Source organism: Aptenodytes patagonicus, chromosome 1, assembly GCF_965638725.1.
Source record: "Aptenodytes patagonicus chromosome 1, bAptPat1.pri.cur, whole genome shotgun sequence".
Lineage (NCBI taxonomy): Eukaryota > Metazoa > Chordata > Aves > Sphenisciformes > Spheniscidae > Aptenodytes > Aptenodytes patagonicus.
In genome coordinates, this window is record NC_134949.1 from 167407266 (window position 1) to 167434048 (window position 26783).

General features: G+C 41.4%; 1 protein-coding gene across 5 annotated transcripts in view; it reads right to left on the reverse strand.

Moving 5' to 3' along the window:
* The window catches only part of FARP1 (FERM, ARH/RhoGEF and pleckstrin domain protein 1), a 215737-nt gene that overhangs the window by 89697 nt on the left and 99257 nt on the right, over positions 1-26783 (reverse strand). Inside the window, exon 1 of one of the 5 annotated variants that reach the window (XM_076361939.1) lies at positions 18627-18677. The exons of the other annotated variants lie outside the window; for them this stretch is intronic. The gene's annotated coding sequence lies outside the window, so the exon portion shown is untranslated. Of the gene's footprint in view, positions 1-18626; positions 18678-26783 lie in introns of those variants that run through there. 5 annotated transcript variants of the gene reach the window in all.

Sequence of the window (26783 nt, forward strand, 5' to 3'; positions counted from 1 at the left end):
GTCTTGTGTAAAAAAAGCCAAAAACCCCAGCATAAAACATACACTAACCTTTTATGTTGCTGCTAAGTGGTTTGTGAAATCTGGTTTTGTGATTACATTTAAGATGTTTTGTGCAGTCACTATTAGCCAAGTATCCTATGCGGGGGTGGGAGGGACCTCTAAAATATTCACAATAGGTTTGAAATGCTATGCTGTAAATTATGGCTCCAAGCATCACAGAAGCCCATATATCATAAATAAACAGACAAATAAATAAAATCAAGGAAACAAACAAGGCTTTGCTTTCTTTGTTGAGAATGTCTGAAGCTGCCCAAAGATGACAACAAAAATAGCCTAAATATTCAGATCCCTACAGCAGTACGTCTTTAACAAAACTGCACCTTTGACCGCTAAATATTCATAGAAATAACAGTCTAATAATGTAATAACACAGTTGCATGCTAGGATACCAAGAACCATGCTTTGGAAAGAAAAATATCACTCACTAAGTTTTCAACAGGTGTCATAAACTAGAGACTCAATCCTGCAGTTAAAGCAATCAATGTAATACTCTGCATACATGATATACTACTATTCCTGATGGCTTTACATGGAAACAACGGGCACTATTCATATAGAATCACAAGCCACTGCTACAACACCAAGTATTATATTTTCAAACTATCAATCACCTATGCAAAGACTGATGGAAAATTTCAACCAAAATTTTGTGCTCAAACTCACCTTTCAATATTCTGTTTTACTTTTCTGAAGAGTTGCACTTCTCACATTAACAAAACCCAGAACTACAGACATTAGTCCCTTACAACCATGCACCTTGAACCAGAAACTCTTAACATCTCCTGCTTCAAGAGCATCACTATGTCTGAATTACTTTGTGAGTACTGTTTTCACCAAACAGTGGGTTTCTCAAACTCAACAACATGCTCCTCTCTCTCTCTCTCTTTTGTGCTGGTCACTACGTGGTTGTTTTTTAAACGCATGGTTTCTGGTCACAAAGGCAAGAGGTCACTTTGTCCGTAACTGGAAGGCTAATCTACGGTAGCTGTTGCAACCCCAGCTACTGCCCTTCTGACACACGGGCGCCCAGGAGGCAGCACACGCTTGCAGCTCACCGGTCAAGCTGGGGAAAGCCTGCCCCCGTGGCATCAACCATGTTAGGGGCACCAGCCTTCACATCAAAACTCTGCCCAGAATTTACTTACCGCTACTGCAAAACTGGTTTGTGTCCTTAAACCAAGAAGAGCACAGGGGAGACAAGAGGGCGAGGTTCCTAAAATCCACTAGGGACTTGGTGGCAGGCCCCTCTTTGGAAATTCCCCCTGCACTCTCACAAGGCCACAGAAAGGGCCAAAAATGCATTTGGAAATGGTTGTTCTACTTCACTTCTGATGAGTGTACATGTATGTTTTACCTGCAGTCAGTGTTGTTACAGAAAGGCACACGCTATCACAGCCAAGCCATTTCAAAATCATATAGGGATAAAGAGAAGCAGCAGCTTCTCCCACTCCAAAACCCTTTATTCACAGTTAAAAGTTTACATTCAGTAGAATAAAAATTAATCTCTGATTATGTCAAGACTGAAACGGTAAATATTACATTTCCTAAGCCTTGGAAGCATATCTTCTTGCTTTCTTGACATTTGTTTACATGGTTAAAACAAACAACAAAAAACCCAACCTTTTAGCCAAGTACCATAACAAAGAGAGAGAACAGCGAAAGCAACAGCTGCTCTCAGTTGAATCCCAGTTTGCCTAGCGTTTTCACCTCAAAAGTCTGAATGCCTGCAACAACAAAAATAAAGCAACCTACTGTAGATTCCCTGAGAGGTGAACAGAAGTCCAAGTGGGAGCTCTGATGAGGACTGTGAGCTAATTTACAGTGGTCAGTTTCTGAGGCACCTTCATTTTTTTAATTTCACAAAAAGGCGAAGCCTAAAAGCAGATCCTGACACAGGAGTAGCAATAAGCCTCCTAACTAATTGCAGGCACAGGGACTTATGTAGGCGATAATTTTTTTTCAGGTGCTGCTGGGTTGTAAGTGGATGTCATCTTGCCATCCTTTCCCACTAGGGCTGGCAAGCCTCAACAGCAGAAGCACCCGAAACTCTTTTCCCTACAAGGTCTAGTGACACGTACATACCACAGCAGTGTGAAAGGAATGGCATTCCTTCACTGAAGGTGGAGGGGAGAGAAGAAAGTTAAGCGCAAGTGCATTTCAGAGAAGACCTGCGCTGACCAAGAGTAGAGAGCTGAACACCAAACAAACTGTATTTGGGGTCGGAGGCAAACAGAACAAAATAAAAACAAGCATGCACAGTATATTTTAATATTCCTTAATTTGCCACTTTAGCTTCAAAGTAGTAAGTCTTTTCTCGGAGAGACTTATGCAAAAAAAAACCCAAACCAAAAAATCCTTATGCCTTTTTGAACAAGATTTCCAGACTGCTATTACCATCCTCTATGTACAATTCAAAATAGAATAAATCCCCCCTAAAAGTAAAACAAATTCTTAGAGAAATAATTCAAAATATGGTAGCCAGTGAGACCAAGATATCCCAAATGAACATGTTTTTGACAAAGGCAGCAGTAATCTTCCACAAATGCAGGTGAAATACAGCATGTCTGATCACATACTACTGTTCCTACATATAGGGATAATTATCCAGAAAAACAAAAAAACCCAACCTTACCACTATTATTATAGTTCACATTTTTTGTAAAAACTCAGCAAATCAATTCCAGACAATCTGGTGCTGTGAACTGTCATGCAATTAACCTAGGTATAGTCAAAATACTCCAGACTGGTGAGCATGGAATAACATTCATTTATATATTTAAATGGTGAATTATCTGCATAAGAGATGACTCATTAAGGCCTTGCAGTTGACATTTAGGAAAGCGGTAGCACAAGCAGCAACTGGCCAACTTCCTTCATTTTGCCATTCCAAACTCATATCTTGAAAGTCTTTCTCTATGGACATCTTACCTGCCAACCACTAGCAATCGTGATCTTTAGGAACCAGATTATCGAAAGACTGTTTATTAACGGAGAACAAACAGCCACGGAAAAGGTACCTCACTTTCAGGTATCACCTTCCTTGACCAAAACTGAATTTGAGACATACAGGTGGAAGTCTGAGATGGAGGTAGAAGCTTCTGCAGAGCTAATCTACCAGAAGCCTAACTGTAAAGGATCTGACACAATGTCCCACATGTCCACAGACATTGCTTTAAGTGCATCGAACAAGACCAGGACACTGACAGAAATTTCAAACGAAATCTTTTAGGCAACTGAGGTGCAGGTCTTCAGCTCAATCTGCATTCAAGTCGCCACTGAAAGCCCCAAAAAGTCAACCTAATGTTCTTATTTTTAGTATTCAAGTTTGAAAAGCGTGTTCTCAAAGTAAAACTGAAATGTGAGGTAATATAATTTGCAATGATTAACTGGGACAATCTCCAGAGAACGCCCATCCTGCCTGAATGTTTACATCATTTCCACTACAACTTTCCATACATCACCAATTAAACTAGTTACATACTAGGCTAGACTACACCACCTGGGAGGTAAGCAGCATACTTTCCTCACTTTATTCTCATACTGCCATTAAATCACTTTACATATTAACGTCTACTTAATCTTTAGAATGAACTGCTATGCAAGTATGCATATGCTTTTGATTACACTGCTTCCTAGGGGCAGCATAACTTTATCTTGTTCTAGACTACATCACTTTTATTGTAACTAGTGAGTCAACATTTGAACATAATATATAAATGCTCAAAATCCCTAAAATTTGCTCACATCAAAGATGTGAAGGAAAGAAAGACAGGCCACTGTGTACTGGAGATGGTTTACAAGCTTAATATAGCTGGAGGCTATACTCATTTAGTGCAATTTTTCTCATAGTTCGCAATGATGAAGATGATGTTGACCATACCTGAACAAAAGCTAGGTGTCAGGAAAGAGAACAAAAGCAGAAATAAAACCCAAGGAACGTTATACACACACATCAGCTGAAGCATGATGTTAATACAAGATCAAATGGGTATTAATCTGCCTATGAATATGTTTAGACTAGAAATTAGAAGAAATTTTATAACTGGTTAATTAGTGAGGTTCTGGAACAGTTTTCCATAGTGAATATACAGGGCACTAAATGTAAGTACATATAAGGTGGAGTCAAAATAAATTTCGGATGGGATTATATAACACGGCTGCTTGCAATAAGAGAGGACTGTGCTCAGTAACCCAGAAAATCAAGTCCCATCCTATATTCCCAAAGACAACCTAAAGGAACCAAGCAATGCCAACTCATGATTTTGTCATGAGCATGGAATTTTTCTTCTTTAAGCCCCCATTACCGAGGCTGATGGGAGAATCTGTTTTAAATTTAAAGAGTGAATAAATAAAGTGTTAGCTTGGGGTTCGAGGAGAAACACTTTTAAAATATGAACTCTGCAAGCTCAAAAACCAGAAGGCAAATAAAAAGAACAAACATCTGTTACTTCTTAAAAATCTCATGGTTTCTAAGCCACTGGGGGCAGAGGGAGGCTGATTCATGATTTCTGAATGCTTAGGTTGACAATTCAAAGAAGCAAAGTGTGAAGGAGTCCAAAACTTAGCACACAAAAGCACTAGGTTGCCTAAAAATGGAAGAGTGTAGATGCCTAATTTAAACATTCAACTTTCAAATGAGACTTCTTGAACTTCTTTTCTGCTGCTGCTGCTGCTTTTAAGCAGCAAGCAGCTATGAGCTTTGACCACAGCCCTATGGTTACTCAAGAGCTCTCCCTCAGCCTGTTGCCCTGGCCACAATGTTTTTTGTTTTGCAGCTGCTTTGAGGTCTTCTCCCTTGGTTTTGTCCTGATTCATTGCCAGCCACAGATCATCCTCCTCAAGAAGCTGGTCATTTCTGAGCAAAAGTCAATGGATCTATTAAGAAAAACCCTGTAAAATTATGCTGATATATAAGGCAAACCATGGACTCATTCCTGTTACGAATGGACTTGTAAAATCCCAGCTAATTTAAAAAACTCCAGCACTTTTCAGGTTTAGGATAGCTTAATCTCAGTTTTGAAAGACAACTTACCTCTCAAATGTTTACTCATATCCTTTCTGCATATCTGCACTCAAATGATACCAATGTACTGCAGTAATATTAAAAATAATTATGTTACAATTTTAAAATTAATTTCTATTATTCCCAGCAGACTCCTGAGAGCGATTTATTCAACTTTCAAGGTGGCATCAAACACAAGTATTTGGTAGAGGTAATGAGGATGACCGAGAGTTCTTATTTGTTTTTCAAAATGTGGGCAGACAAGAGTTTCAAGCACAAATGGTGGGTCGCTGAAGAACTCCTTTCCCCCGTATGCTGTCCTGCCCACAGTACTTCCACAGCTGCTGTGGCTCTCTGGTCTCATCCCTTCACATTTCCGTGATATTTTTCCAGCTTTGACCATTTTGTCTCTTTATACCATCTGCCACCTTTGACATGACACATCAGAGAAGCAGGAATCTCTTCCTAGGGTACAACATCAGGACACAGTAAGACCTTACCATCACCTTGACAGCCTGAACAAAGTGCAGCTACAAGGGGAAAAAAAAAAAACCCAACAATAAAAAACAGCCGTGCGCTCTAACAGCAGCAAGCCCTGCATTATTTACAGAGCAAAACTGCTTCAACAGTTGATTAGATTCTTGATAGGAAGATCAAACCTCCAAACCTCTCACACTCTCTTGTGACAAACAATTGCATTTTGGTTTGAATTTCATGCAATACAGGTGCCATGCTGTAGGCTTTGCACTCAAATTGTATTTGACGAGTTTGAAGGCACTTTGGACTCATATTACAGTGGGTAAGCAAGCATCCCATTACTGTCCAAAGAGAATGTTTTTTGTAAATAAAAAGAGCCCGTCTGGTCCTGACACCAAGCATGGAAACATATTCTTACATACTAAAAAAAAAAAATTTGGGGAAGATATTTCAGGCAGCTTTGATAAACAGGGGGTATTGGAAAATTCCCTTAAAAAATGGGCTACATAAAAGATAACACTTCAGTGTGTCAGTAGTAAAACAATAAGCTCTTGTTTTACACTGGTGTCCTTTTTTAAAGCTTGCCAAGTCATACTCAAACTTTTCCATCTTTACCCCACCTTATGTTAATGGGCAATATGAGTCAGGAGATAACGAATATCAACCTCTAAACCCCTTCACAAATACATTCCACCTGGGCTTTGGTCTTCTCCATCCCAACACCAAGTATGCTTCCTATCAAATTCAAGTTTAGTGAGAAAATACATCCACGACCTCCGGAGCAGGAAGGTGATCTCATGACTACAACTGAAGCATTTTCATCAGCAAGGTCCAAAGCCAGGCCCTCTCAGCCTGCTCTCCTTGAGGCCACAAAAACACAGATGAGCATCTAAAACTCTCTCACATCTTTCTGCTGGCTGGGTTCAGGGTCCCCACTCAGCGCAAGGAATGACACTTATCTAAAGCACTCTGCTCTTGCTGGTCAACATTTCACATGGCTAACTCTTGAGTGTTTATCCCTCTCCAAGTGCCTAATGCCCAGCAGAGCAAAGCCAAAGCTTCTCAATGAATCTGTAACGCAAAGTTGTTACCTAAAGAACCAGTAATGAACTGTGAATAGAAAGATTTATAGATTTATTTTTACCTTTCAGTTCCCCTCTGTATTTTAGAAGATAATTATAAAAAGAGAAAACAAGACTATTTTTAAAATTCATGTTAGTTGGTATTTGCTGCTTACTGCTTGTATGTTAGCAAAAGGTGGCCATTAGGACACAGTCTGGGCCATATGTTTCCCTCAAGCACTGTGGCTGCTACAGCAGAATTGCTGCTTTGGACCTTGGAAGCAGTTGCTGACCTTGAATTTGCATGAAAAGGTTAAAAATTTTAGTGGTAACAAAACAACTGTTCTATGAGTAATAGTTTTATATTATCCCAAGGGACGTGATTTTGTTTATAATTACTCAGAAATAACTTTTTCATAACATAAACTCTCTTACTTGAGCACATCTCTACAGCTGCATATGCCTGCAATCCAGAAGATGAGAATTCATATCCCTTTCCATATTTTTTTTAAGCATTGTTTCTGAATGCACAGTTGGAAGAAAATTACACAAGCATAACCCTGTCTGTCCTCCTTCCAACCCGAAAAGCAAACTACAATATAGCTAGCAGAAGAAAAATCTGCTAACATCTTCAAGAAGTCCTTAATCTATAATTAATGTCAACAATCTTTAAAGTCTGTAATTCTTGCATCTCACATTCATATTTTAAAGGTACAGTAGTTCTGAGTTATGCTGGGTATGGAGACAATTTAAAAATTAATGAAATAGCATTACATTTAACAGCTAGCAATATAAATAGCATTGTTTTTCGTAAGGTAGGAACTCATTTTTTCTTTAAAATTAACAAAAAAATTGTTAAGCACCACCTGTTAAGGTTACAATCTCTAACCTTTTCATTTTACTTTGTCTGCTTATCTATGATCATAACAGTCTGCATGCTAGTGTTCCTCAACCCACCACAGGCATTGGATGATGCTGTGAATTAATTTTTCTCCATCAAACCTAATATCCAGCAACGCATTGATGTGCTGTGAATTTTTAAACACACACAATGACTTTCTGAGTCATGCCCACTCACTTTAAAAAGATGTAGTCACATTTAAAAAGCAACCAGTTAAGTGCATTTCAAGAAATATTCAACTCACCATTGGCCACTCTTTCTGCAACTAGTGCCTACAGCTCATGAAACTGTTGCTTTGGTAATGAAACCATCACTCTTTCTCCACCTCATTGTCTTTCTCCTGAACTCCGTTTTCTTGGAATTATGTTCTATACATAAAATCTCTGCAAGCAGCTGAATCCAAAAGTTTTTCCATAAAATAATCTTTTTGTCCCCATTTGAATCTGTCTACTTCTAATGAAGGCACTTGGATTTACTCCCAATGCTTGCAGTAAGTCCTTACGAGATTGTCCTATCACTGAGCACAGGACTCTCTTGCCATCAGTTAAGAGAGGGCATACACTTCAGCTCTGCTATGGAGAGGGATACTCAAATCCCAGTAAAATATAGCTTCCTCACTGGGGTAAGACACACAAAAGGAAAGCACTGTATTCCAACAGAAGAAGAGGTGTCAACATTGTTGTAGCATTTGTTGAACCATCAGTACTGGAAATATCAAGTGGATATGGCCAGCAGCAGGAAGATTTTTTAGTCTTTACAATACTCTATCAACAAAAATTTGAAGATGGCAACTCTAGGTAGCCAGTACCAGTGAAGGAGATTGGGGACAGAGGAAAAGAGTCAAGGGTTAGCATTTCAGTTTGGATTTGGTTTGGATGCAATGACGCTTGCAAGCAAAGGCACAATTGGCAGGTATACATGCCGTAAAGCCTCCAAATGCTCCTACATTTATTTGGATAACTTATTTTAAGTAGACAGCACATGAAAAACATGCTATGTGCCATGGAAGTAGGTAGTGCCATCTACAGTTGGGTTTGTCAGGCACTTTTGATTATTAAACACTGTTTTCAGTTACTTTTAAAATTTTGCTAGGTCATGTTCCACACTAAGTGGACTTCCTTAGGAAAGTTTCAACCACAGCAGTTTAGACAAACTACTAAAAATGAGAAAAGGGAAACATCCACTGTTTCCTCATCTTAACCAGTCTTGCAAGTATTTCTTTGCAAAGGTTCAGTTGGTATCATCCTTCAGAGAAGGGGCTTAAAATCTGGACAAGGAATAGCCTCTGGTCAGAACCATTTCAGGGAGAAGTATACTGTTTTGAGAAAGTCTAATTTATGGCATAATACACCTGTATCAGAACCTGGAATAAGGCTGCAGCCTTAATCCTACAATATGCTTATATCTGAAGGCTCAACTTAACAGCGGGAACATTTTTAAGACATTTTTATCAACTATTTCAGATTTATTTTTTAAAAAATAACTTTTGTGAAAGCTCCATCCCAGTCAACCGAAATGCTCCACAATAAAAGAATCAACACAAACACACATCCACCCCCTCCCACAGGAAAACATCCAAAAGATTGATTGAGAGCTGAAGACAGTGAACAGAATGAAAATAACTATCATATGATCATTTTCCCTTTGACTCCAACATTGTTTTCTGGAAGGACTTAATGATTTCAGCTTCTTAATAGCGTGAAACTAATGTAGGATTTAGCTTTATGACCATGGAATCTACTGCAGCATCAGATATCTTGGCAGTAGAAAGGAGCACACATTGAAATTATTTTGAAGCTGTCATTTGCATATACCCAGACAAGCATGCAAAATCAAACTGAGATATTGTTCAAAATCCCCTAAGAGATCCCCACATTTCAAGCGCTCTCTCTCTCCCCGCAAGTACACCGCTGTATCCCGTTAAAAGTCACCTCAATCACAGAGAAGCTCGCATTAGTAATTCCCATCAGGGACTGCAGTTTGTTGGTGTATCATCTCTTGAATGCCATCTGTACCGAGATGCTAGACACCTGAACATCCCTGCACTTGCGGCAACTGAAGGTCTTTTTGTGTGACACTCACCCTGAAATTGCCCCTAACACCAGAAAAGGGTGAGAGTTGAAAACTTCCTTACACAACCTGAACACACAGACAGTGTAGTGACAATAATTTCTTTAGCAATATGTGAACAGGAGACCAAAATTAACTTTAGCTGTACTGCAGATCAGAGCCAGGAGGTTTTCCCTTTGTATCCCCTGTATCCCCCAGCTCTGAAGGCACAAGCCCTGCCAGCTCCTAGGCTAGCCCGAAGTCCTGAGGTTTGCCTATCCCTGGGAAAAGCACATTTCATAAAGCGAGCCTTCCTGGGGGTTCACCTTCATTCGAATCTTCCCAAACCTTCTGCTCCAGCAAAGAACAGCAAGAATATTAATTAAAATGTTCTTTTCCTGATAGATTACATCCTGCCCTCAACGAACTTGTAGAAATGTTAATGCTCTTTGGGTAGGATTAAACTGTCTAGTATCTTCTTCAGAGGTAAACTGAACAAGATAGTGTCTGCCTGCTGCTTAACCAAGAAGAAACAATCTGTCAGGAGGAAAATGCTCCTTTCCCTTTGGCAGGATGATGTTAAAATCTGAAGGTGAAGCCTTTTCCTGTGCTGAAATAGATCTCAAACATTGGCACTTGATAAGCGTAGTCTATCAAAGCAAACGAAGAGTGTTACTGGATGCAGTTCATTGCTAGCTCTTCTTCGAGAGCGAGCAATGATCGTAACTTTGCAATAAAAAAAAGAGTCAGAAACCATGATCCCCAGCACTGGCCTCTGGGGAAAATCATGGCACATACGACTTGGCAGAACCAAAGCCAGGCAAAAAAGGAAGAGCTGCTGAAATGGGCCTCAGGGTTCTCTCTGTTCTTACACCCGTGCTGGTGGCAGCACCTCTGAGGAACAGCTGGATTCGGGGCCACCATCGGCCCCCAACCCTCTGCTCTAGGCTGCCTGCATGCACAGTGCCCATCCCTGGTGCACCCAAGTAGGTTTGCTGGATGTGGGCGCTGCTTGTAACAAGCAAGCTTTCTTGAAATGAGTTGGTCCTTTTAAACATGTTATACCAATTTCTTTCTGCTGAACCTTCCGCCTTGTGGTGAGGTGACCCCAGCTGGTAGGTAAACCCCTACCCAGTCACTCGCACCTGAAGACAAGAAAACATCTCTTCTTTTCCTTCTTAGACTGGTACTTGGAGATAAAGATACGTAGTGGTGACATGCACAGTTACACAACTGGTTTACGTATAAAACTCCACCTGCTTTTTGGAGCAAAGAACAATCTCCAGAAATCTGTAGTATCTTTTATTTGTTGGAAACACACATCCATATTTCTCTTACATCAAAACTTTTAAGCATAAGCAAGGCCTGCTTACAGGCCTGTTAAGTCTCACACTCATAGCATGAAACTTGCAGTTGGCCTCCCACAACTCTCCAAGCCGTACTTTTTACACATCGGCAAAACTATTGTTTCCTTTCTGCTCTGCATGGCTGTTGTTTGGGCTGTGGCTCCTTGGCAAGGCCTTCACTGGAAGAGATACCTTCTGAGCAGCATACTCTCTGTTGCCATGTGGAGCTTCTCTTCTGTGACCCTAGCGTGCCAAATGCCATCCTCGCTTTACTGTATGACTCTCTGACCTGGTTTCTCTCAAACTGGATTTTAGGCAAGTCCATCAGTCTGAAGAGAGACTTCTGTGGAGCCCAGAAAAATAATTACAAGCACTCACTCATACTTCACCTGTGTTTGAAGCACTACTTCCGAAGTACAGCACCTCGATTTTCATCATACAAAAATACCTACATATTCAGTCATGAAAATGTATAAAATTTCTGCAGCATTACATGGTACTTTGCAAAAATACAGATATATTTTCTAATAAAGTCCCTATTCTTAACTAGATTCACAAGTCATCTTTCCTCCTTTGCCTACTCTCCAAAAAAAAAAAGGAAAAAAAAAAAAAATTGGCAAAATCTCCATCAATACAAACTCTGCTGATAGGGACTGTAAATTGCTAATTAATCTGAGGACTGCATCTTTTCTTATTGTACAGCAACCACAAGCAGCGTAGCATCTGCTTGCAATTCTATTAATTCATCAAGAAAGCTACCACACGAGAAACAAAATTCCTGTGTTGAACAGCTTTGTCATCCCTATTCTACAATTACAGGAGGAGGGAAACTGGCACAGAGCTACATTTTATGATTCTTTGGGCACTGAGCCCTTAAGTGTGCACTAGCAAGCTTTGCGATGTTCAGAACTGCCACCAAGGAAGCAAGTTTTTTTCCTTTCCCTTTTAAGCATTCATAGGGTCCCACCATGCCAAGGACAGAATCAGGCACAAGAAGAAATATCTCATGTTCATCATTATCAGTATCACAAGAATCTTTCTAATGATAAGTTTAACATAATGAATGAGATAAACGTCTTATTCCTCACTCGGTTGTCAAGAGAAAAAAAATTATGGCTACTGTTAAACAGCTCACTAAGATGTATGGAGATCACTTGGGAAGGATGCAAAGAAGCTAATATGCCATGTTATGCATGTCAGAAATGAAGACTGACTGGGAACATTTCTGAGTCTGGAGTATGCTAGACTTTTCTTCCCCCTAAAAGTACTGAGTATTCTGAATGGCAAACTAAAACATGTATAAATATTTAACATAAATTTTGTGAATGGCACATTAGGAACACTGAAATCTCACCTTCCTTTTTCCTATCGAAAAAGGAAACAAGTAACATGTTCTAGAAAGTCACCTGAGCTTATTTCCTTGTAGTCTACCCCTTAAAAATAAAAGAATTACAATACATCAAATACAAAATTCAGAGTTCAGACATACCCAGATTAACCACTTTTTTCTACATGCTATTTGAAAAAACACAACAAAATGCACTATTACTTCATTTTAGGAGTGTATTGCCAAACACTCCTGCTGCTGGCACCTCTGTTCTCCCCTTTCTATCTTGCCACTTGGTCTCACCACAGATCGTTAGAGAACCTTCCTCCAGGTTCCCTGGTGGAGGCTAGGAAGAGACACACAAACACAAGGAAATTCTCCTTTATTATGGCTTAAACACGCTTAAGATTGTTTAAGGGGTTGTTTTGAAACCTACACAATAAAAATCAGATTAAAGTAAGAATGAAGGTGTAATTTTAAAGAGAGTATTTTTAGCAAATGTAGATGTATACTTTTCACAATTTAAAGCAGGCAGGGCTTTCTCAGGGACAAAAAGGAAAGGGAATATCTTACATCTGCTGAAAATAGTTTACCTCTCTGTGCTTTGATCAGTCTGTCATCCTCCCTTGACACCTAGCAACTACCACTTTTTTACCCTTAATCAAGCCAAGCCCAGTTCCATCTCCCCAGTCGAGGGCAGGCACTGCCATTCTCCAGATCACATTTCTCTGGGCACATCTGCTCTCTGAACAGGCAAAACAACATACACATACTTCGGCTTTGCACCCACTGTTTTTTTGTTCTGCTGGGTCCTGCACTATTCTTTCGAAACAGGTAAATCAGCATTTTCCTCAGCTCCTCGACACCTTCAGCTCTTCTGAAATAGCAGAGACAAAGCACCAGATCTTCTGCCCCAGCTGAAACCTTTGCATCCCCTTTGGTAAAGTGTACACTAAGAATTTCTCTTTCCCCTTCAGCTGGCTGGAGCAAAGGCAGCACAGTCTCAGTTAAATAAACACTGCTCTTACATGCTGCAACCAGCATGCAGCAGCTCCAACTCAAGGACAAGTTACACTTCTCACAACAGCAAGTTAGCAGAGATCAAAAGGGATGATAAAGAACTTAACTTTGCCACGCTAGGGATTGCTCACTAAAGACTGTAAGAAGTTACTGAATTATTTATTCAAGAACAAAAAAAAAACCCTTTACATTTGAAGGTGGCAAATGGCCTCATTTCCAATGCTGTTAATTCAAGCCCCCTAAATCAGCATCTCAGAGAAATGTATTTATTAACCATAAAACAAGATTTCACAGATTTTACTTTCTCAGCTATTATACCTACTATGGGGGATTAAAGGTATGTAACACTATTACTCTTTCTTTTCCCACCCCAAAAGCTGTTGCAATTCATTAAATTCCTTATAACCTAATTTTAAAACATAGTATCTCTTAATTTTGTTGCACCTTTTTTCCTTCCTGGTTTTACTACACCTTCTTTCCAGCTTCTGTACCATATTTCTGAATGGCTTTGTACTTTGCGTTACTCCTCTCCTCCTCCGCTGCCGCCTGTTTTTCCACAGGTTGTGCATTCCTACCCATACCGCATTTTCTGCCCCTTTCTACGTGTTCCCTGTAAGACGGTTCCCCGTGCAGATTCACCAGGCGAGACCCCCTCACCTCTCCTCTCTCCCCCACCATCTTGGCAGGTACAAGCCTGATCCATTCGCACCGGCTGAGAAGCAAAAGACAGATATTGCAGGCAACCTAATGGCTATTCCTACGAAGCAGGCAGCTGCCACGCAGGATGTTCACCTCTCTCAAAAGCAGCTCCTTGCACGTTCCCAGATGGCGTGGGCGTCTGGAGGAGGAAGGGGAAGGTAGCAAAGTGCAGCATCGATAAGCATGGGCTGAAGCTTTTGGAAAAACCTGGGCTGAAGGATGAGGCAGTATCAGGCCAACCAATGGACCACAGCTTCTAAGCAAGGATGCAGTAAACGCAAGCCATGAGACTCAGCAAATCCCCGGCTGCCTGAGGCACTCAGCTGTGGCCCTCACAGACCTTTCCATGTGAAACCCTTCGGGTTCACAACGGCTCCACCCGCTCGGCCACCACCAGCTCATCCAACATCGCCTCAGCCCTCCAGATGCCTTCTCCAGCTCTCTGAAGGGGTGCTAAAACCAAGGGCCTAATGGCAGCCTAGGTCAGAAGGGCTCTAAGGAAAGCCAGCGTAACCTCCTCAAGGGCACCACACAGTTCCTGGCAGCGATCTCCTTCACTTTTCTCCTCCTCGTTTCTCACAATACACTCACACCCAGGCAAATGGGAACAAATACAGTCTTCCTCTTGCACTGCTTGAAAAATACCAGGACATCTACAAAAACAGGGAAGTAAATTCATATTTATCCACCATCCCAGGAAGTAACAGAGGAAAGAAGTGAAGTCTTTCCTCCTCACTTAAAGGAATCCCTACGGGCATCCCCTTGGGTGATCCCTATCCCACTCTGCCAACTCATGCTTTTAAACACGTGTCCTGGTGATTTTCCTAAAACTCCAGAATCTGGAATCATGTGTCCAATACATTGATATTTCATTCAGAAAAAGAACAGAGCCTAGCTTTCACAGTTTCATGTGAAAGATTAAAAGCCCAATCCATACACAATCTAAAAATCTCCAAAAAAGATAAAAAGGGAATGACTTTTCCCACTTTTTATGTTTTTAAAGCTTATTTTCTGATGTTTGAATATAGCAGCATCATGTCCTTGAACAGACCACGGGGACTTTATCTCACATGGCCTATGACTTGCATGTACTTGCTCAGAAGTTTCTCTCCACCAGTGCTCAATCACCCCACGTTCTCCACAGGCTCTCTGAAGAAAGGTCACTCTTTCCGTGTTTGCTCTCACTCACTCTAGATTTGCCTTCTGAAAGGGATAAGAGTGATAAAGCATGACATACCAGGCTCTTTCCTACACTACACACCCCCCTGCCCCCACCCCCCACCCTCCCCCCGACCTGACTGACTTTCATGTCCTTTATCTGTAAATAGATGCCTCTCTTTTCCACTTTGGGTAGGATCTTGCATTTTGATAAGAGGGAACAGGAAGCTATCACATGGTGAAGCAGAAGAGAACTTCTTCCCTAGCCCTTCTCAAACACTGGTTGAACCCAAATGTTTTAAAACTTCCCCCGATTGCTATTCCCCATACAACACAAGTCAGGTGCAGGTCAGCAGACTGGGAAAAGTCACACAGAAAGGGAGGTTATTCTGTACCAGCCCTGAAACTTTGCAACACAATTCAATCTGAATTGAGTCTCTAGATTAAAAAAAGTTTCATTGTGTCCTCTAGCACTTGACCGAGATTTATGCACAGGCAGAGCAGGATGACACCTTTTAGAGTGATACTTTACTAGATTCAAACTTTGATGAACCCTGTTCACATGAGCTGGGCTCAAGCAGCCGAGGAGCTGCACAGCACGGCTGAAACACAATAGCAGTACCACATATTACAGCTCTTCAGCTCCTGCCCACATTTTATACTGCAGCCGTTTGATTAATCTTTTGATTTCACAAAGGAATTTAAAAATATAAGTTCTGGACATGCACAATACTTTATCACATATCACCTATATTATTCCACAAAATATACTGCATAATATAACATCATGGATCTCCATTATCTGTAATAGCAAAGTTTCTGCACTAACTCACTAAGTACACGTTGATTTTGATCCAACAAGGAAAAGAAGTTAAATAGCTAGGCCAAAGAAAAACTGGGAAGCCTAAACAACACATCATAAAATAAACAATTACCAAGTCAAACAGCCACTGCCAAGAGGAGGCTGGGAGGGGAGGGTGACAGGGCTCTTTCTTTAGTTTTCTTTTTTTTTTTAACAAAGAAAGAAAAAAAAACTGCTTAGAAAACTGACACCTACACGCAAATGCTGCTTCAAAGCTTTTAGCACAATCTCCCAGGGCAGAACAATAGCAGCTCTGTGCTCATAACCAGCTCAGGCTGTTCCAGGCAGGAAAAGGGTGCCCTCGCCCTCTACAGCAAATGTATTTCTCGCTGATGCTTCTTGGGTCTATGAAGTCTGGCTCAACCTCTTGAAAATTCATAGTCTCCAAAGCAGGACAATGGGCAGCAAGTAGGTACTCCAATGACAAAGGCTGTGGTTAGATGCTTTTAGCAACATTTGCCCACCCCATTCTTGCTTGGTTTCTGCTGTACTCAGGCTGGAAAAGAGGCAGAACCACATTTAGAGATAAAGCTGCATTTCAAAGCACCCCTTGTTCCTCCAATGTCCTTAACAGTGCCTGCAAGCGAGCAAAAGGATAACTGTGTGCAACAGGTACTCTTTATTTTGCTAAATAAGAGGAAAGCATGGATTGAGCATGAGCTGCCTACCTGTTAAAAAAAAATAAAAATCAGCTGTCTGCTGTCAGGTCTATTAAAAAAAATCTTAAAGTAGGCCAGTTACAGAGAGTTGGCTTATTCCGTTCAGGGAGCTGGACTGTGTTATAGCTGCCACAGGATCTAACATACTGTTCTCCACAGGTTGCCCCAAGGAGGCCTGACCTAAATAAGAATTTATCAGATGCCCCAAGATTGGCATTGATCCATTCAGAGCTTTAAACATCACTCTTGAGCTCTCGGCTCATCTCAGCAACAGAAGTTAAAAATATCAAACGTTCTTCTATGAAAACCAGTCTCTCTCATCCAGGAAAATAAAGAGAGCAGGGACAACAGCTACGGCAAAGAGCTGAAAGCATTTCTTGCAGTGAGCCAGGCAAGCTGCTCTGGCTTTTGCCCATTTTTATGGCATGACTAGAGAGGAGCTTGTTGCCTGATCTGCCTGTGGCCATCCCTATCACACATCAACAGACTCATGCAAGCATCCCTGCTGCGCACCTTGGCAGATACAGTCCCATCCCAGGACTTCTGGTGGAAAAAGTCCAGGGAGAAGACTGCAGGAGTCCGTAGTGCCACAGCTCCATCCCTGCACAGGTCCAAGCACTCGTGAGAAGAGGGCAGAGGAAAGCAAGCCGCCAGCTGGATGAACTCTTCTGGCAGAAAGGCACTTGGCACCACTGTTTTAGTCTGGCATGCCACGTAACATATATAAAAGTTCACCACATGATTATTTCAATCAAAAGCATGGTTTATGTTGTCACCCAGAGAAATGTCTTATTTCCATATATTCCCTTCACACCCAGAATGTTTAACTGCCTGCAGTAAAGCACATATACTTTAATACTGACAGCATTTTTTTTTTTTTTTTTTGAAGATACCTAGTGACCTCCTAGCACAGTAGCACAGTAATGTTCTTCCATTTCTTAAAGAGGATGGTGGGAAAACAAAACAATGCAACAAAGCTGTTTATATCACTTGTAGCAGTTGCATACAACCATCCTGTTTGCTAGGCTCTTCAAATCTCAGAGCACTGTGGTTGAAGTACCCCATCATATTGGAAATGCAGCTTTCTCTAAATAAACACATGCAATTTTTTTCCCCCAGAGCAGTAGATAATTTTAGTGCTGTAAAAGACTTCCAGGATTGTTTCTGTACTGCAGTGTAAAGAGAACTGATGAGAGAAATGCACACTCAGAAGATTTTAATGCAAGTTTTGCACTACTGTACAAGTAAAAGAACTGTAACAGTTAATCCATAAGGGTCCATGCCTTGCATGTTAAGACGGAAAAACTGGCTGACAGGACAAAAACATCATCAAAATCCTTCCTCCCAAATCTAAAACCCTCAGGGGAACAGAAGATGTATATCAAGTAAGTTATTCCAGACACATACTTCTACATCTTGCAGTGTAAGTGAAGATTGCAGTGTGATACCATCTACGGTAAGTGCTCCATAAGGGATACAAGTTTTGACTATCGTTTACAGAAAGTGCAAATGATACAAAAAAAAAAAAAAGAAAAAGAAAAAAAAAAACCAGAAATAATGGCTCGCCAGAAATATCCTGAAGTTACCTCTTTTTCAATAATCTTCAAATCTTATTTTAGTGTAAAGGTAATAAAATCCACTGAATTTAAAACATTTGTTTGCTCCTGACTTACACTCATGCTGGCTACTCTCCATTGGGATGCTCTTTGCCTCCATATTTCAGAAAGAGCAACTGGCAGAAAGGGAAGCAGTTCAGATAAAACCCTACTGGGAAAAAACTAAAAAACCCACAGGTTGGGCTTTCTGCCAAATACCCGTGGCTTCTCAGGACAACTAAGCAAACAGCCTTATTTCTGTTAGGACACCTGCAACAGCAGAAATGTCATCAAATCCATAAACAGTTACTGATCTGCCAGAACAAATGTCATAAAATGAAATTAAGGCACATCATCCAGTTAAAAGGATTTCTGAGAGCGATTTACAACGGCAATCTATACACGCTTACCCGGGGCAGTATGTGATTAGCAGCGCTCTGTCACAGCTGATCTGGCATCTTACAGCCCTCACCATGCCTAGGGCTTCATGGGGCGGGGAGCACATTCGTGGGGCAAACAACCCACACTCCTGTTAATAAATACCGACTCCCATTCCAAACTCCAACTTCAAAGCGCTGCTTATGTCTCCTCGGAAAGAAAAGCTGAGTGACTTCCCTTCAACTGTAGTCATCTGCAGCGAACTTCGCTATCAGTAAGTCAACGTGTAATTACAATCATCCATCCATAAAAGCTGGGGGATGGAAAGGGAAAAAGGGACGCGTCCTTATTTCTCAGGCATTAAGGAGAGAATCGGGGATTTTCCAAGAATCTAGAAACTGGAGAACAAGAGCAATTGAAAACTTCTGGCCGTTGTTTCTTCCAATATGTATCTGAATCCTCACATACATATACATGTGCATGGTACACCACCACTTTAAACGATAACAGGGCATTACCAGATCAAGATGACCTTCACTTCTGAACACAACAGCGCTCGCACCACCAGAGGCATCTCAAGTGATCCATGCGGTCTGGACTTGGCTCCATTTCTTGGTCTATTCACCCAGGCAAGATCAGCTACTGGATAAACATCAGAGAGATGCTTATCACAGGGACTCGACTACCTCACTGCTTCAACGGAAAATCAGTTGCCTGAAAACACCAGCAGTTTAGGAAGCAAAATTTCCCCCTTCCCCTGGATTTAGGAGAACCATATCGTTGGCAAACAACAGCCCCCCTGCCGAAGGCTGGTATCTCTTATTTAGCCAGCCCAGAAGCCTGTAAAGGAAACCGCAAGGAGCTAGTAATTAGCTCGGCAGTGTCAAAAAACCCCAAAGGCTACAACCCAGAGATTTCCAGAGGAAGTGATTACCCAGACATTCACAAGACACGTAGTCCACCTTCACAGCAAAAGCTGCAAAATAAAGGCTATAAGGATGAAGTGAAGGAAATGAAAATAAGTGAAAATACTTTAGAACAGAAGTGCTATAAAAGAAGTGAGATACAAGTTGGCCAAGTATTAATATTTTAAGGCAATAAAGATAATACTGCAAATTTATCAACAGAGAATAAAATCATCATATTTCAAAAGGTTTTTTCTCTCAGCATGAAAAAAAATGTACATGGCCCATCAAGCAAACACCGAGTCATACAGATTTCTCCAGACCGACTGGAAAAGTAGGTGTCTGTTTGAGGATAATCTGTACAAAACATGAAATTCAAGTGCATTGATTTGATTTGCAGATTTAGACAAAAAAAAGGGAAAAGCCAAACCAGGAAGCTGAAAACACCTTTATCTTGAATTGAAGAAGCAATTCAAAATGAGCACCATGCCAAAAACAAATAAATACGATTATCAATATAGAGGGTTTTGTTGTCTAATAGTGACAACAAATGCAAACAAACTCTGTAAAAGCAGAACAGATGATTTTAACAGTTCACTGCGTGTAAACTTCCCTAGCATCAAGGGCGAAGGAAGGAGAATATGTGCATCAATTAAATTTCCCCTTACACTATCACCCAACAGCTTGTGATTCTCTTTTCACCCAAATCAGAACTTCTCTACGAGAGAATGTGGAGGTGTCATTAATGCAGAAGGGTCAGTGGTACTGGCAGAAATGTAGGCAGAAGGAAAAGAAAAGCTTGGAGGCAGATAAGAAGCCATGATTGTAAACAGGTGGCATTCTCACCACCATCTCATCTGAAATGACTGTTTGCTCACAATTCAGTAATACCCAAAAAACATTCCTCGGAGAGGTGGCATGGGGCCCCATCCATACACATTGCTTCCTTGACATCTTGTACATCCACTCTACCCTGTGTTCAAATTAAGAAGGTGTTTTGGCTGCTGATCTGGGAAAAACAGTGCAGTCTTTCAATTAGGGTTCTTTTTTCCCTGTGCAGCATAGCCAGTAATAACAATTTTTTTTTTTAATTTGGATTTATATAGACTCTGCAAAGTGCTTAGTCCTTTGAAGAACAAAGTTCACTCACCAAGCCATACTGACTTAGAAAAATAAGCAGCTTAAGAGAACGTGAACTTGCAATTTTTAGTAATGCTTGCCGAAGCTGCCATAGGACAGCCTTTTCAGCACTGCAGTTGGGTTTTACATATGCAAAGCTACACAATTCCAAAGGGAGACAAAATTCCAGGTGTCAAAGAGCATCCTCTCTCAACTCCCCAACTTTATTTCCTAATGTGGAGTCTAGAAAGGACCAAGTAAAACATCCTTGAAAAAGAACACAGAAATTTGGTTCTTATCTAAGAGCTGAGGTATCTGAGAGATCAAAAGGAAATCTCTTGGTGTAAAACATGATTTGCAGACCGTGTCACCAAGGTATATTTAAGTAATTACTTCTTCTGCACAGTTTGAATACACAGAACAAGAACCTCTCATCAAAAAAGTGTTCCATAGTAACTACACACACAACCGCCTTTACAAACCACGAGCTGGAAGGTGAGTAGGGGGAGAGCGAACAACTTCAAAACAGAAGTGGAAGAGGTGGCGAGATTCTTCACTTCCCTCCAAAAGAAACAAAAGTAGTTGTAGTGAAGCAGTGGGGGTGAGGGAATATTAAAACAAGGTACATAGTGCTGGGAAAAGGTGAAAAAAACACTGCTGATTAAAGCCAGGCACTTTGCAAAAGGCATGAAGCTCTTTCCTTCTACCACAACCATTCGAAGCAGTTACACTACGAGGAGAATGTTTTCCGCATCCCATTCCTGTTCTCACAAGCTCTGGGCAGTTCAGCAAACACTTACCTGCTCCAGGTAAACATAAAATAAAACTGATAAAGGGTTTGTTTGCTTTTTGCTCTGACCAGCAGCATCAATTACCAGTGAAGTACTAAAATAGTTGGGGCACCTCAGTTTACTTTTCCATGTTAATTAGCAGTAGAAGTCAACACAAGAAATCATTCATTAAGGATATAAAACCATGTGATCGGACCCACTCTGGATGTAGTTACCCATATGCTTTCACTGGTGACAAAAATCCATCTCTCCCCTCGCATGCTTGCATGGCCCATCACCATCCTCCCCGGGACGAGTCTCACAAAGAGAGCAGACAAAAGCCCACCCTGATCTCCTGTGGAAAGGAGCGGGCTCATCCCAGCTCCCCCCTGCTGCTGGTACCCACACCCATGGAGCCATTTGATGCACCGGGGCAGGGCGCCAGCCTACCTGAAAGGGACCTCAGGGGCAGGAAAGGTGGGGAGGAATTAGGTTTTAGCCCGATCAATTCTCTGATTGATGGGAACAGCAACCTATGTACAGAATGAGTCCACTGGTAATTGGTCTGTGTAAGTGAAGGGGAGAGAGAGGAAAGAAAACTCAGAAGGGAAAAAGAGTAGCTCAAACAGGCTGCGGTGCCAAATGCCGCATCAGTTGCAAGCAATCATCAGTTGCTTGAATTTATATGGCATGCTTTCATCCAGAGGCATGATCTGTAGGAGGAAGAAGAGGTGTTTGGTTTTTTTAATTAGACCAAGGGATACAGTTGGGGAGGACGAGGGGAGAGCAAGCCATGCCTCCCCCCCTCGTTGGGGTGACTGTGACAGCAGGGGCTGAGCAGCAGTGGGCAGTCATGCCAGCAGGCCTGAGAGGGGTAGAAACACCAGGGGAACTGTGGCCTCACTCAGTTTTCACAGGCACAGCAGAGCTAATGTTCATTCAAGTCAAGGCCTCAGATCTCAAACAAAAAAAGCCCTTCTTATATGGTCATTTTGCAGACCACCATAAGCACACTGTTTCAGTTTTAACATAACAGTTTAGTCCGTGTGGAACAGGATGATGTACCAGGGTGACATGCTGTTGAGAGGCACCAAAGCCCAGCAAAACTGTGCCTGGGACTATATGCCCATCAGCTTTTGGAAACTCAGGGCTGCAAGTGTTAAAAATGCCAGCTATTCTAAGGCATGACTCACCCACCAGCAATGCAAGGAGCTGGGCTCATTCGTGCTCCAGATCTCCGGGGGAGCGGGATCCTGGCACATCCCAGCAATCTTTCCTCTCTGTTCACAAGGTCAGAGCTGGAATGCCAAACCAAGGTGCGCACCTGAAACCACACAGTCCCCGGGGCCCGCTTTTCCAGTCCCTAGAACAGCAGGTATTTTCACCTGTTCATGCAAATCCCCACACGGCCTGCAGCAGAGGAGGCACGTGGACTCCTTCACCTCCTGCCTGGGCAGGGACCTCAGTGCACAAGCTACCCCAGGTGCCTGTTTTCTCAAGCACACCACTCTGCGAGGCCGAAAAATCGTTCTTGCAAATGTAATCATCCAGCCCACCAGCAATGAGGGAGATGCTTTCAAACTTAAAAGGCTTATCAGCTGCACTTACCACTCCAACCACTGGGACAAAGTCATAACTGTGCAACAGCAAAGTAATTTTGGAAGGCTTTAAGCAAGTACAGAACAGGGGCAGCCTTCCTAAACCCCAGTGAGATGTCGAGAGACAGAGTGTGTTGATTTTCTCATGCTGCATTGCCATTAATCCAAAGGGACCAAACATGTGAGATGGAGGGAGAAGATTTAGATAGTGCTTACAATACATACACATACATATCATGTCTTGAATCTTCCAGCAAGACTGCAAATCCAAGGAGTAACTTGTCTGATATTTTTCAAACTTACCAGCAACTACCACACTTGCGGACGGTAGCAGTATGAATCATATTCCACCTAATGACCATGTGATGAATAGACTCGCACGTTATCGTTAATCAGTAGAGCCTTCATTAGGTCTTTGGACAATTTTTGGCAGCAGAGGAATCCAAAAACTAACTGATAAATTTTGATCCATACTTACGTGCCAGCTTACTGTTCTGTTACTTTCATAGTATTACTAAGGTGTAGCCTACTTCACTGTTGTAAATTTACAGTCACGTATTATTCTTTGATAGAGTAATCTTTAGACTTATTCTAAGCACATTTTATTTGTGACTGAAATAAAAGTAAGCAGCTGAGCTAGTAGAAAATAAATCAGACCAACTGTATGAACTGATTCAGTGGCTGAGCTCAAATGAAAGTTCTGCCTTCTACTTAAAACAACATAAGAGATGGTAAAAATCACTTGTAAATGTGCAGCAGAGCAGAAATGATCTAAATGCCAACTACATGAGACTACCTGTACTACCACAGTTATTTTCTGCTGAACAGTGTTTGCATGATCAGTTTTTACTGTTGGAGATCACGGCATTGCTCTGACAAAACCCACTCAAGATGCATGGAAATTCAACTCACCGGGAACATCTGCAAGGCTCTGCATGCTGTGTGTGTGGACCAAATAAACTCATTTCTACAGAACCTAGGATTTCTCTTGGCTTCTCATGGCTGCAAAAATACCTTCAGAAATATTCAACCAAGCATATACCAATGCAATGCCATATTCCAGAGTCTGAGGTAAATTGAATGCCTGAGGCTTAGTTTTGTTAAGGAGCTACAGTATGGAAATATCAAAACACCAAGTAGCATAGCTGCTGCTACGCTGACAGACCACTTGGTCAAAAACAAACCAGTTGGGAGTTATGTCCACTTAACACTGATAGCTGTGTGACTGAAGTAAGAGCAGCCACAGCAGGTGGCAAGACACTGCTATAGGGGGAAGGACCTAGCATGCAAGTAAGAAGAAAACTGGAAGTCCTGCTGGCCCCCTCAACAATAAGGGAACAGAGACAGAACAGCAGCTAGAGGGGAGTAGAGCTTCAAGTTTATCAGAAACCTACAAGAAGAGAAGGAAGATGGCATTTAGCCATCATCTTCCAAATCTATCAATATCTAACAGTTCCACCCCATGAAACTTCATAAATCTGAATTGCTGTTTTACAGTATGTTAAGTATGTATACTGTGGCATTAGAGCTGTTTTGCCAAATACAATTTATAGAAGGGTGGGGAGCCTTTTTGAAACCATCAGATCATTAGGTTATGATACATGAGTTGGGTGTAAAATAAGCAGGTGTTTGACATCAGGTTCTGTGCTTTTGGGAAGTTCAGCAATGTGTTTGAAAGGAAGACTTAACTTGCATTCATGGCAATACAGTACTACTTTTAATGATTCAAGTAATTAGCAACTCTATGAAAAGAAGGGTATCCCTGAGTGTTCAACATCAAAAGCACTACATTAATTTGCAATTAAAAGGCCAGAATTGGCAAGATCCTGTGCTCTCTCTGATCCCATTTGGAGTCAGTGGAAATGAATGGCGCATAACACCTTTCAGGATCAGATCCAAAGGAAGATACATTCATCTGACTTACATTACCACTTCACTTGGAAAATACTTAAACCTCAGAAATGACAGAAGTAAAACCAATATTGAATTCATTGTAGAACTCCTCATTTTCACGAAAAGTGTTCTGGGAACAGAAAGTGAAGTGCCACAAAAAAAGCTCCTCCGTATTTCCAACACACTGCTGTAAACTGCAAGTTCTTCTGGAAATCAAGGGGAATCTTGAAAGATCTTCAGAAAATATGAAAATTCCCTGCTGAAGCTCCTATGGGTCAAACATAAATTACATACCTTATTACTGGCACGGGTCCATTATTAATTCTATCTGCAACATCCCATATGCTCATTTCTCTCAACTTCTGCTTTACCCTTCTCACTCTTCTTCATGTAGACAGTGCCAACCTTGCCTAAGTCTCCAGAATGACCATTTTTACCACAGTATCCATGCAAAAAGAAAGTCAAAGACATGTATTTTTAATTTCTTAATAAGCTAAAAATTTACACCAGCAAGTCAGGGCCCTTCCTCTCTGTTCTGAGTACATATTTTATATCTGACCTACTTTAACCATGGTTAAAATCAGACTGCAAAGTCTTACATGGCCTTATCTGTTTTGGGAGGTGCTTGACACACCTTTCTGGCACTATAAATGCAACAAAAACCGTATGAGTGTGTTGTATATCAACTCAGATCTTAATGTCATAGAATACCACCAGGAATACTTCTTCAATGACCTTGGCAAGTAGATACCATTGGAGAAAACCTCAAAACTAGCAAAGCAACAATTCAGTCTCTGTACAACTCATGAGACAGCAAAAGGAAGGAGCCAGGATGGTGTGGGTCAGCAGGTTCTCCATTACACTTCTCCGAACTGCAGGGAAGAACAAACCGGACAGCAGGAGTTAGAAGACTTTTTCTGACAACTGGGGTAAGTCATGTATTCCAAAAGGAAAGGGTCCAGCTTTTCAAAGAGTGAAATTGCCAGAAATGGAACCCAGTAACACCTCGACTCTGAAGAGATTTGTCCTGTTTCCATAGTTAGTATTCCACCCCTTCCTTCAAAGACCTCAGAGACGGCAGAACAACTTGTGATGCTTGCAGCCTGCCACTGAACTGCTAGGTTTGGATTCATGCCTTAGAGGCTCAGGATGGGCATAACTGAATCTTCAGATTTGTATTTAGCTCTACATTGAAATTCAGTTGCAAACCCGGAATGTGAAATGACCTGTGCAGAGTCTACAGATCTCTCATTCCTTAGAGTCTTCACCTTTACACCAGCAGTTACTGTTTGCATGGAGAACAGCAATAATCAAAAAAACTTATAGAACAAGCCAGTGACATCAATAATTTCTGTTATTGACAGAATATTTGTCACCTCTCCTTGATCCCAGTTTTGAAGCCAGTCTAACTTGTTGGGATCTCGCACATCAGGTTGCCTGGCAGAGCTAATGGAAAAACCCCCACAACTTATCTCCCATTGTGCAAACCTCAGTGATTCCTCTCTGCTTCTCATAAGAACATCTGGAAAGCAACACCATCCAAGAGGATTGCTCGAGGGTAGGAGGGCATGAGAAGGGAAAAATCTCTCTGAATATTTGTGCTATATTTAAACTCCAGACCAAAGCCTACACTTGGAGTGAATGTGTCTCTGCTGTAGGAATGCAAAATTCCAAGCACTGAACAAGGATGTGCTAAGCTTTTCACAACATGCCCCTAAGCAATGGCATTACTGCACGCTTGTAAAAATGGGAAGTACAGTGCCTCTATCTTCCATTGCAATTGTTGCGGGGACAGAAAACAGGAAGCAAAAGGAAATTTCAACAGTGCACTGGGGAAAAAAAATCTCAATTTTCAGCATAGAAAGTTCACCTGTTTTGCAGAAATACCTCCTACAAAGGAGGTG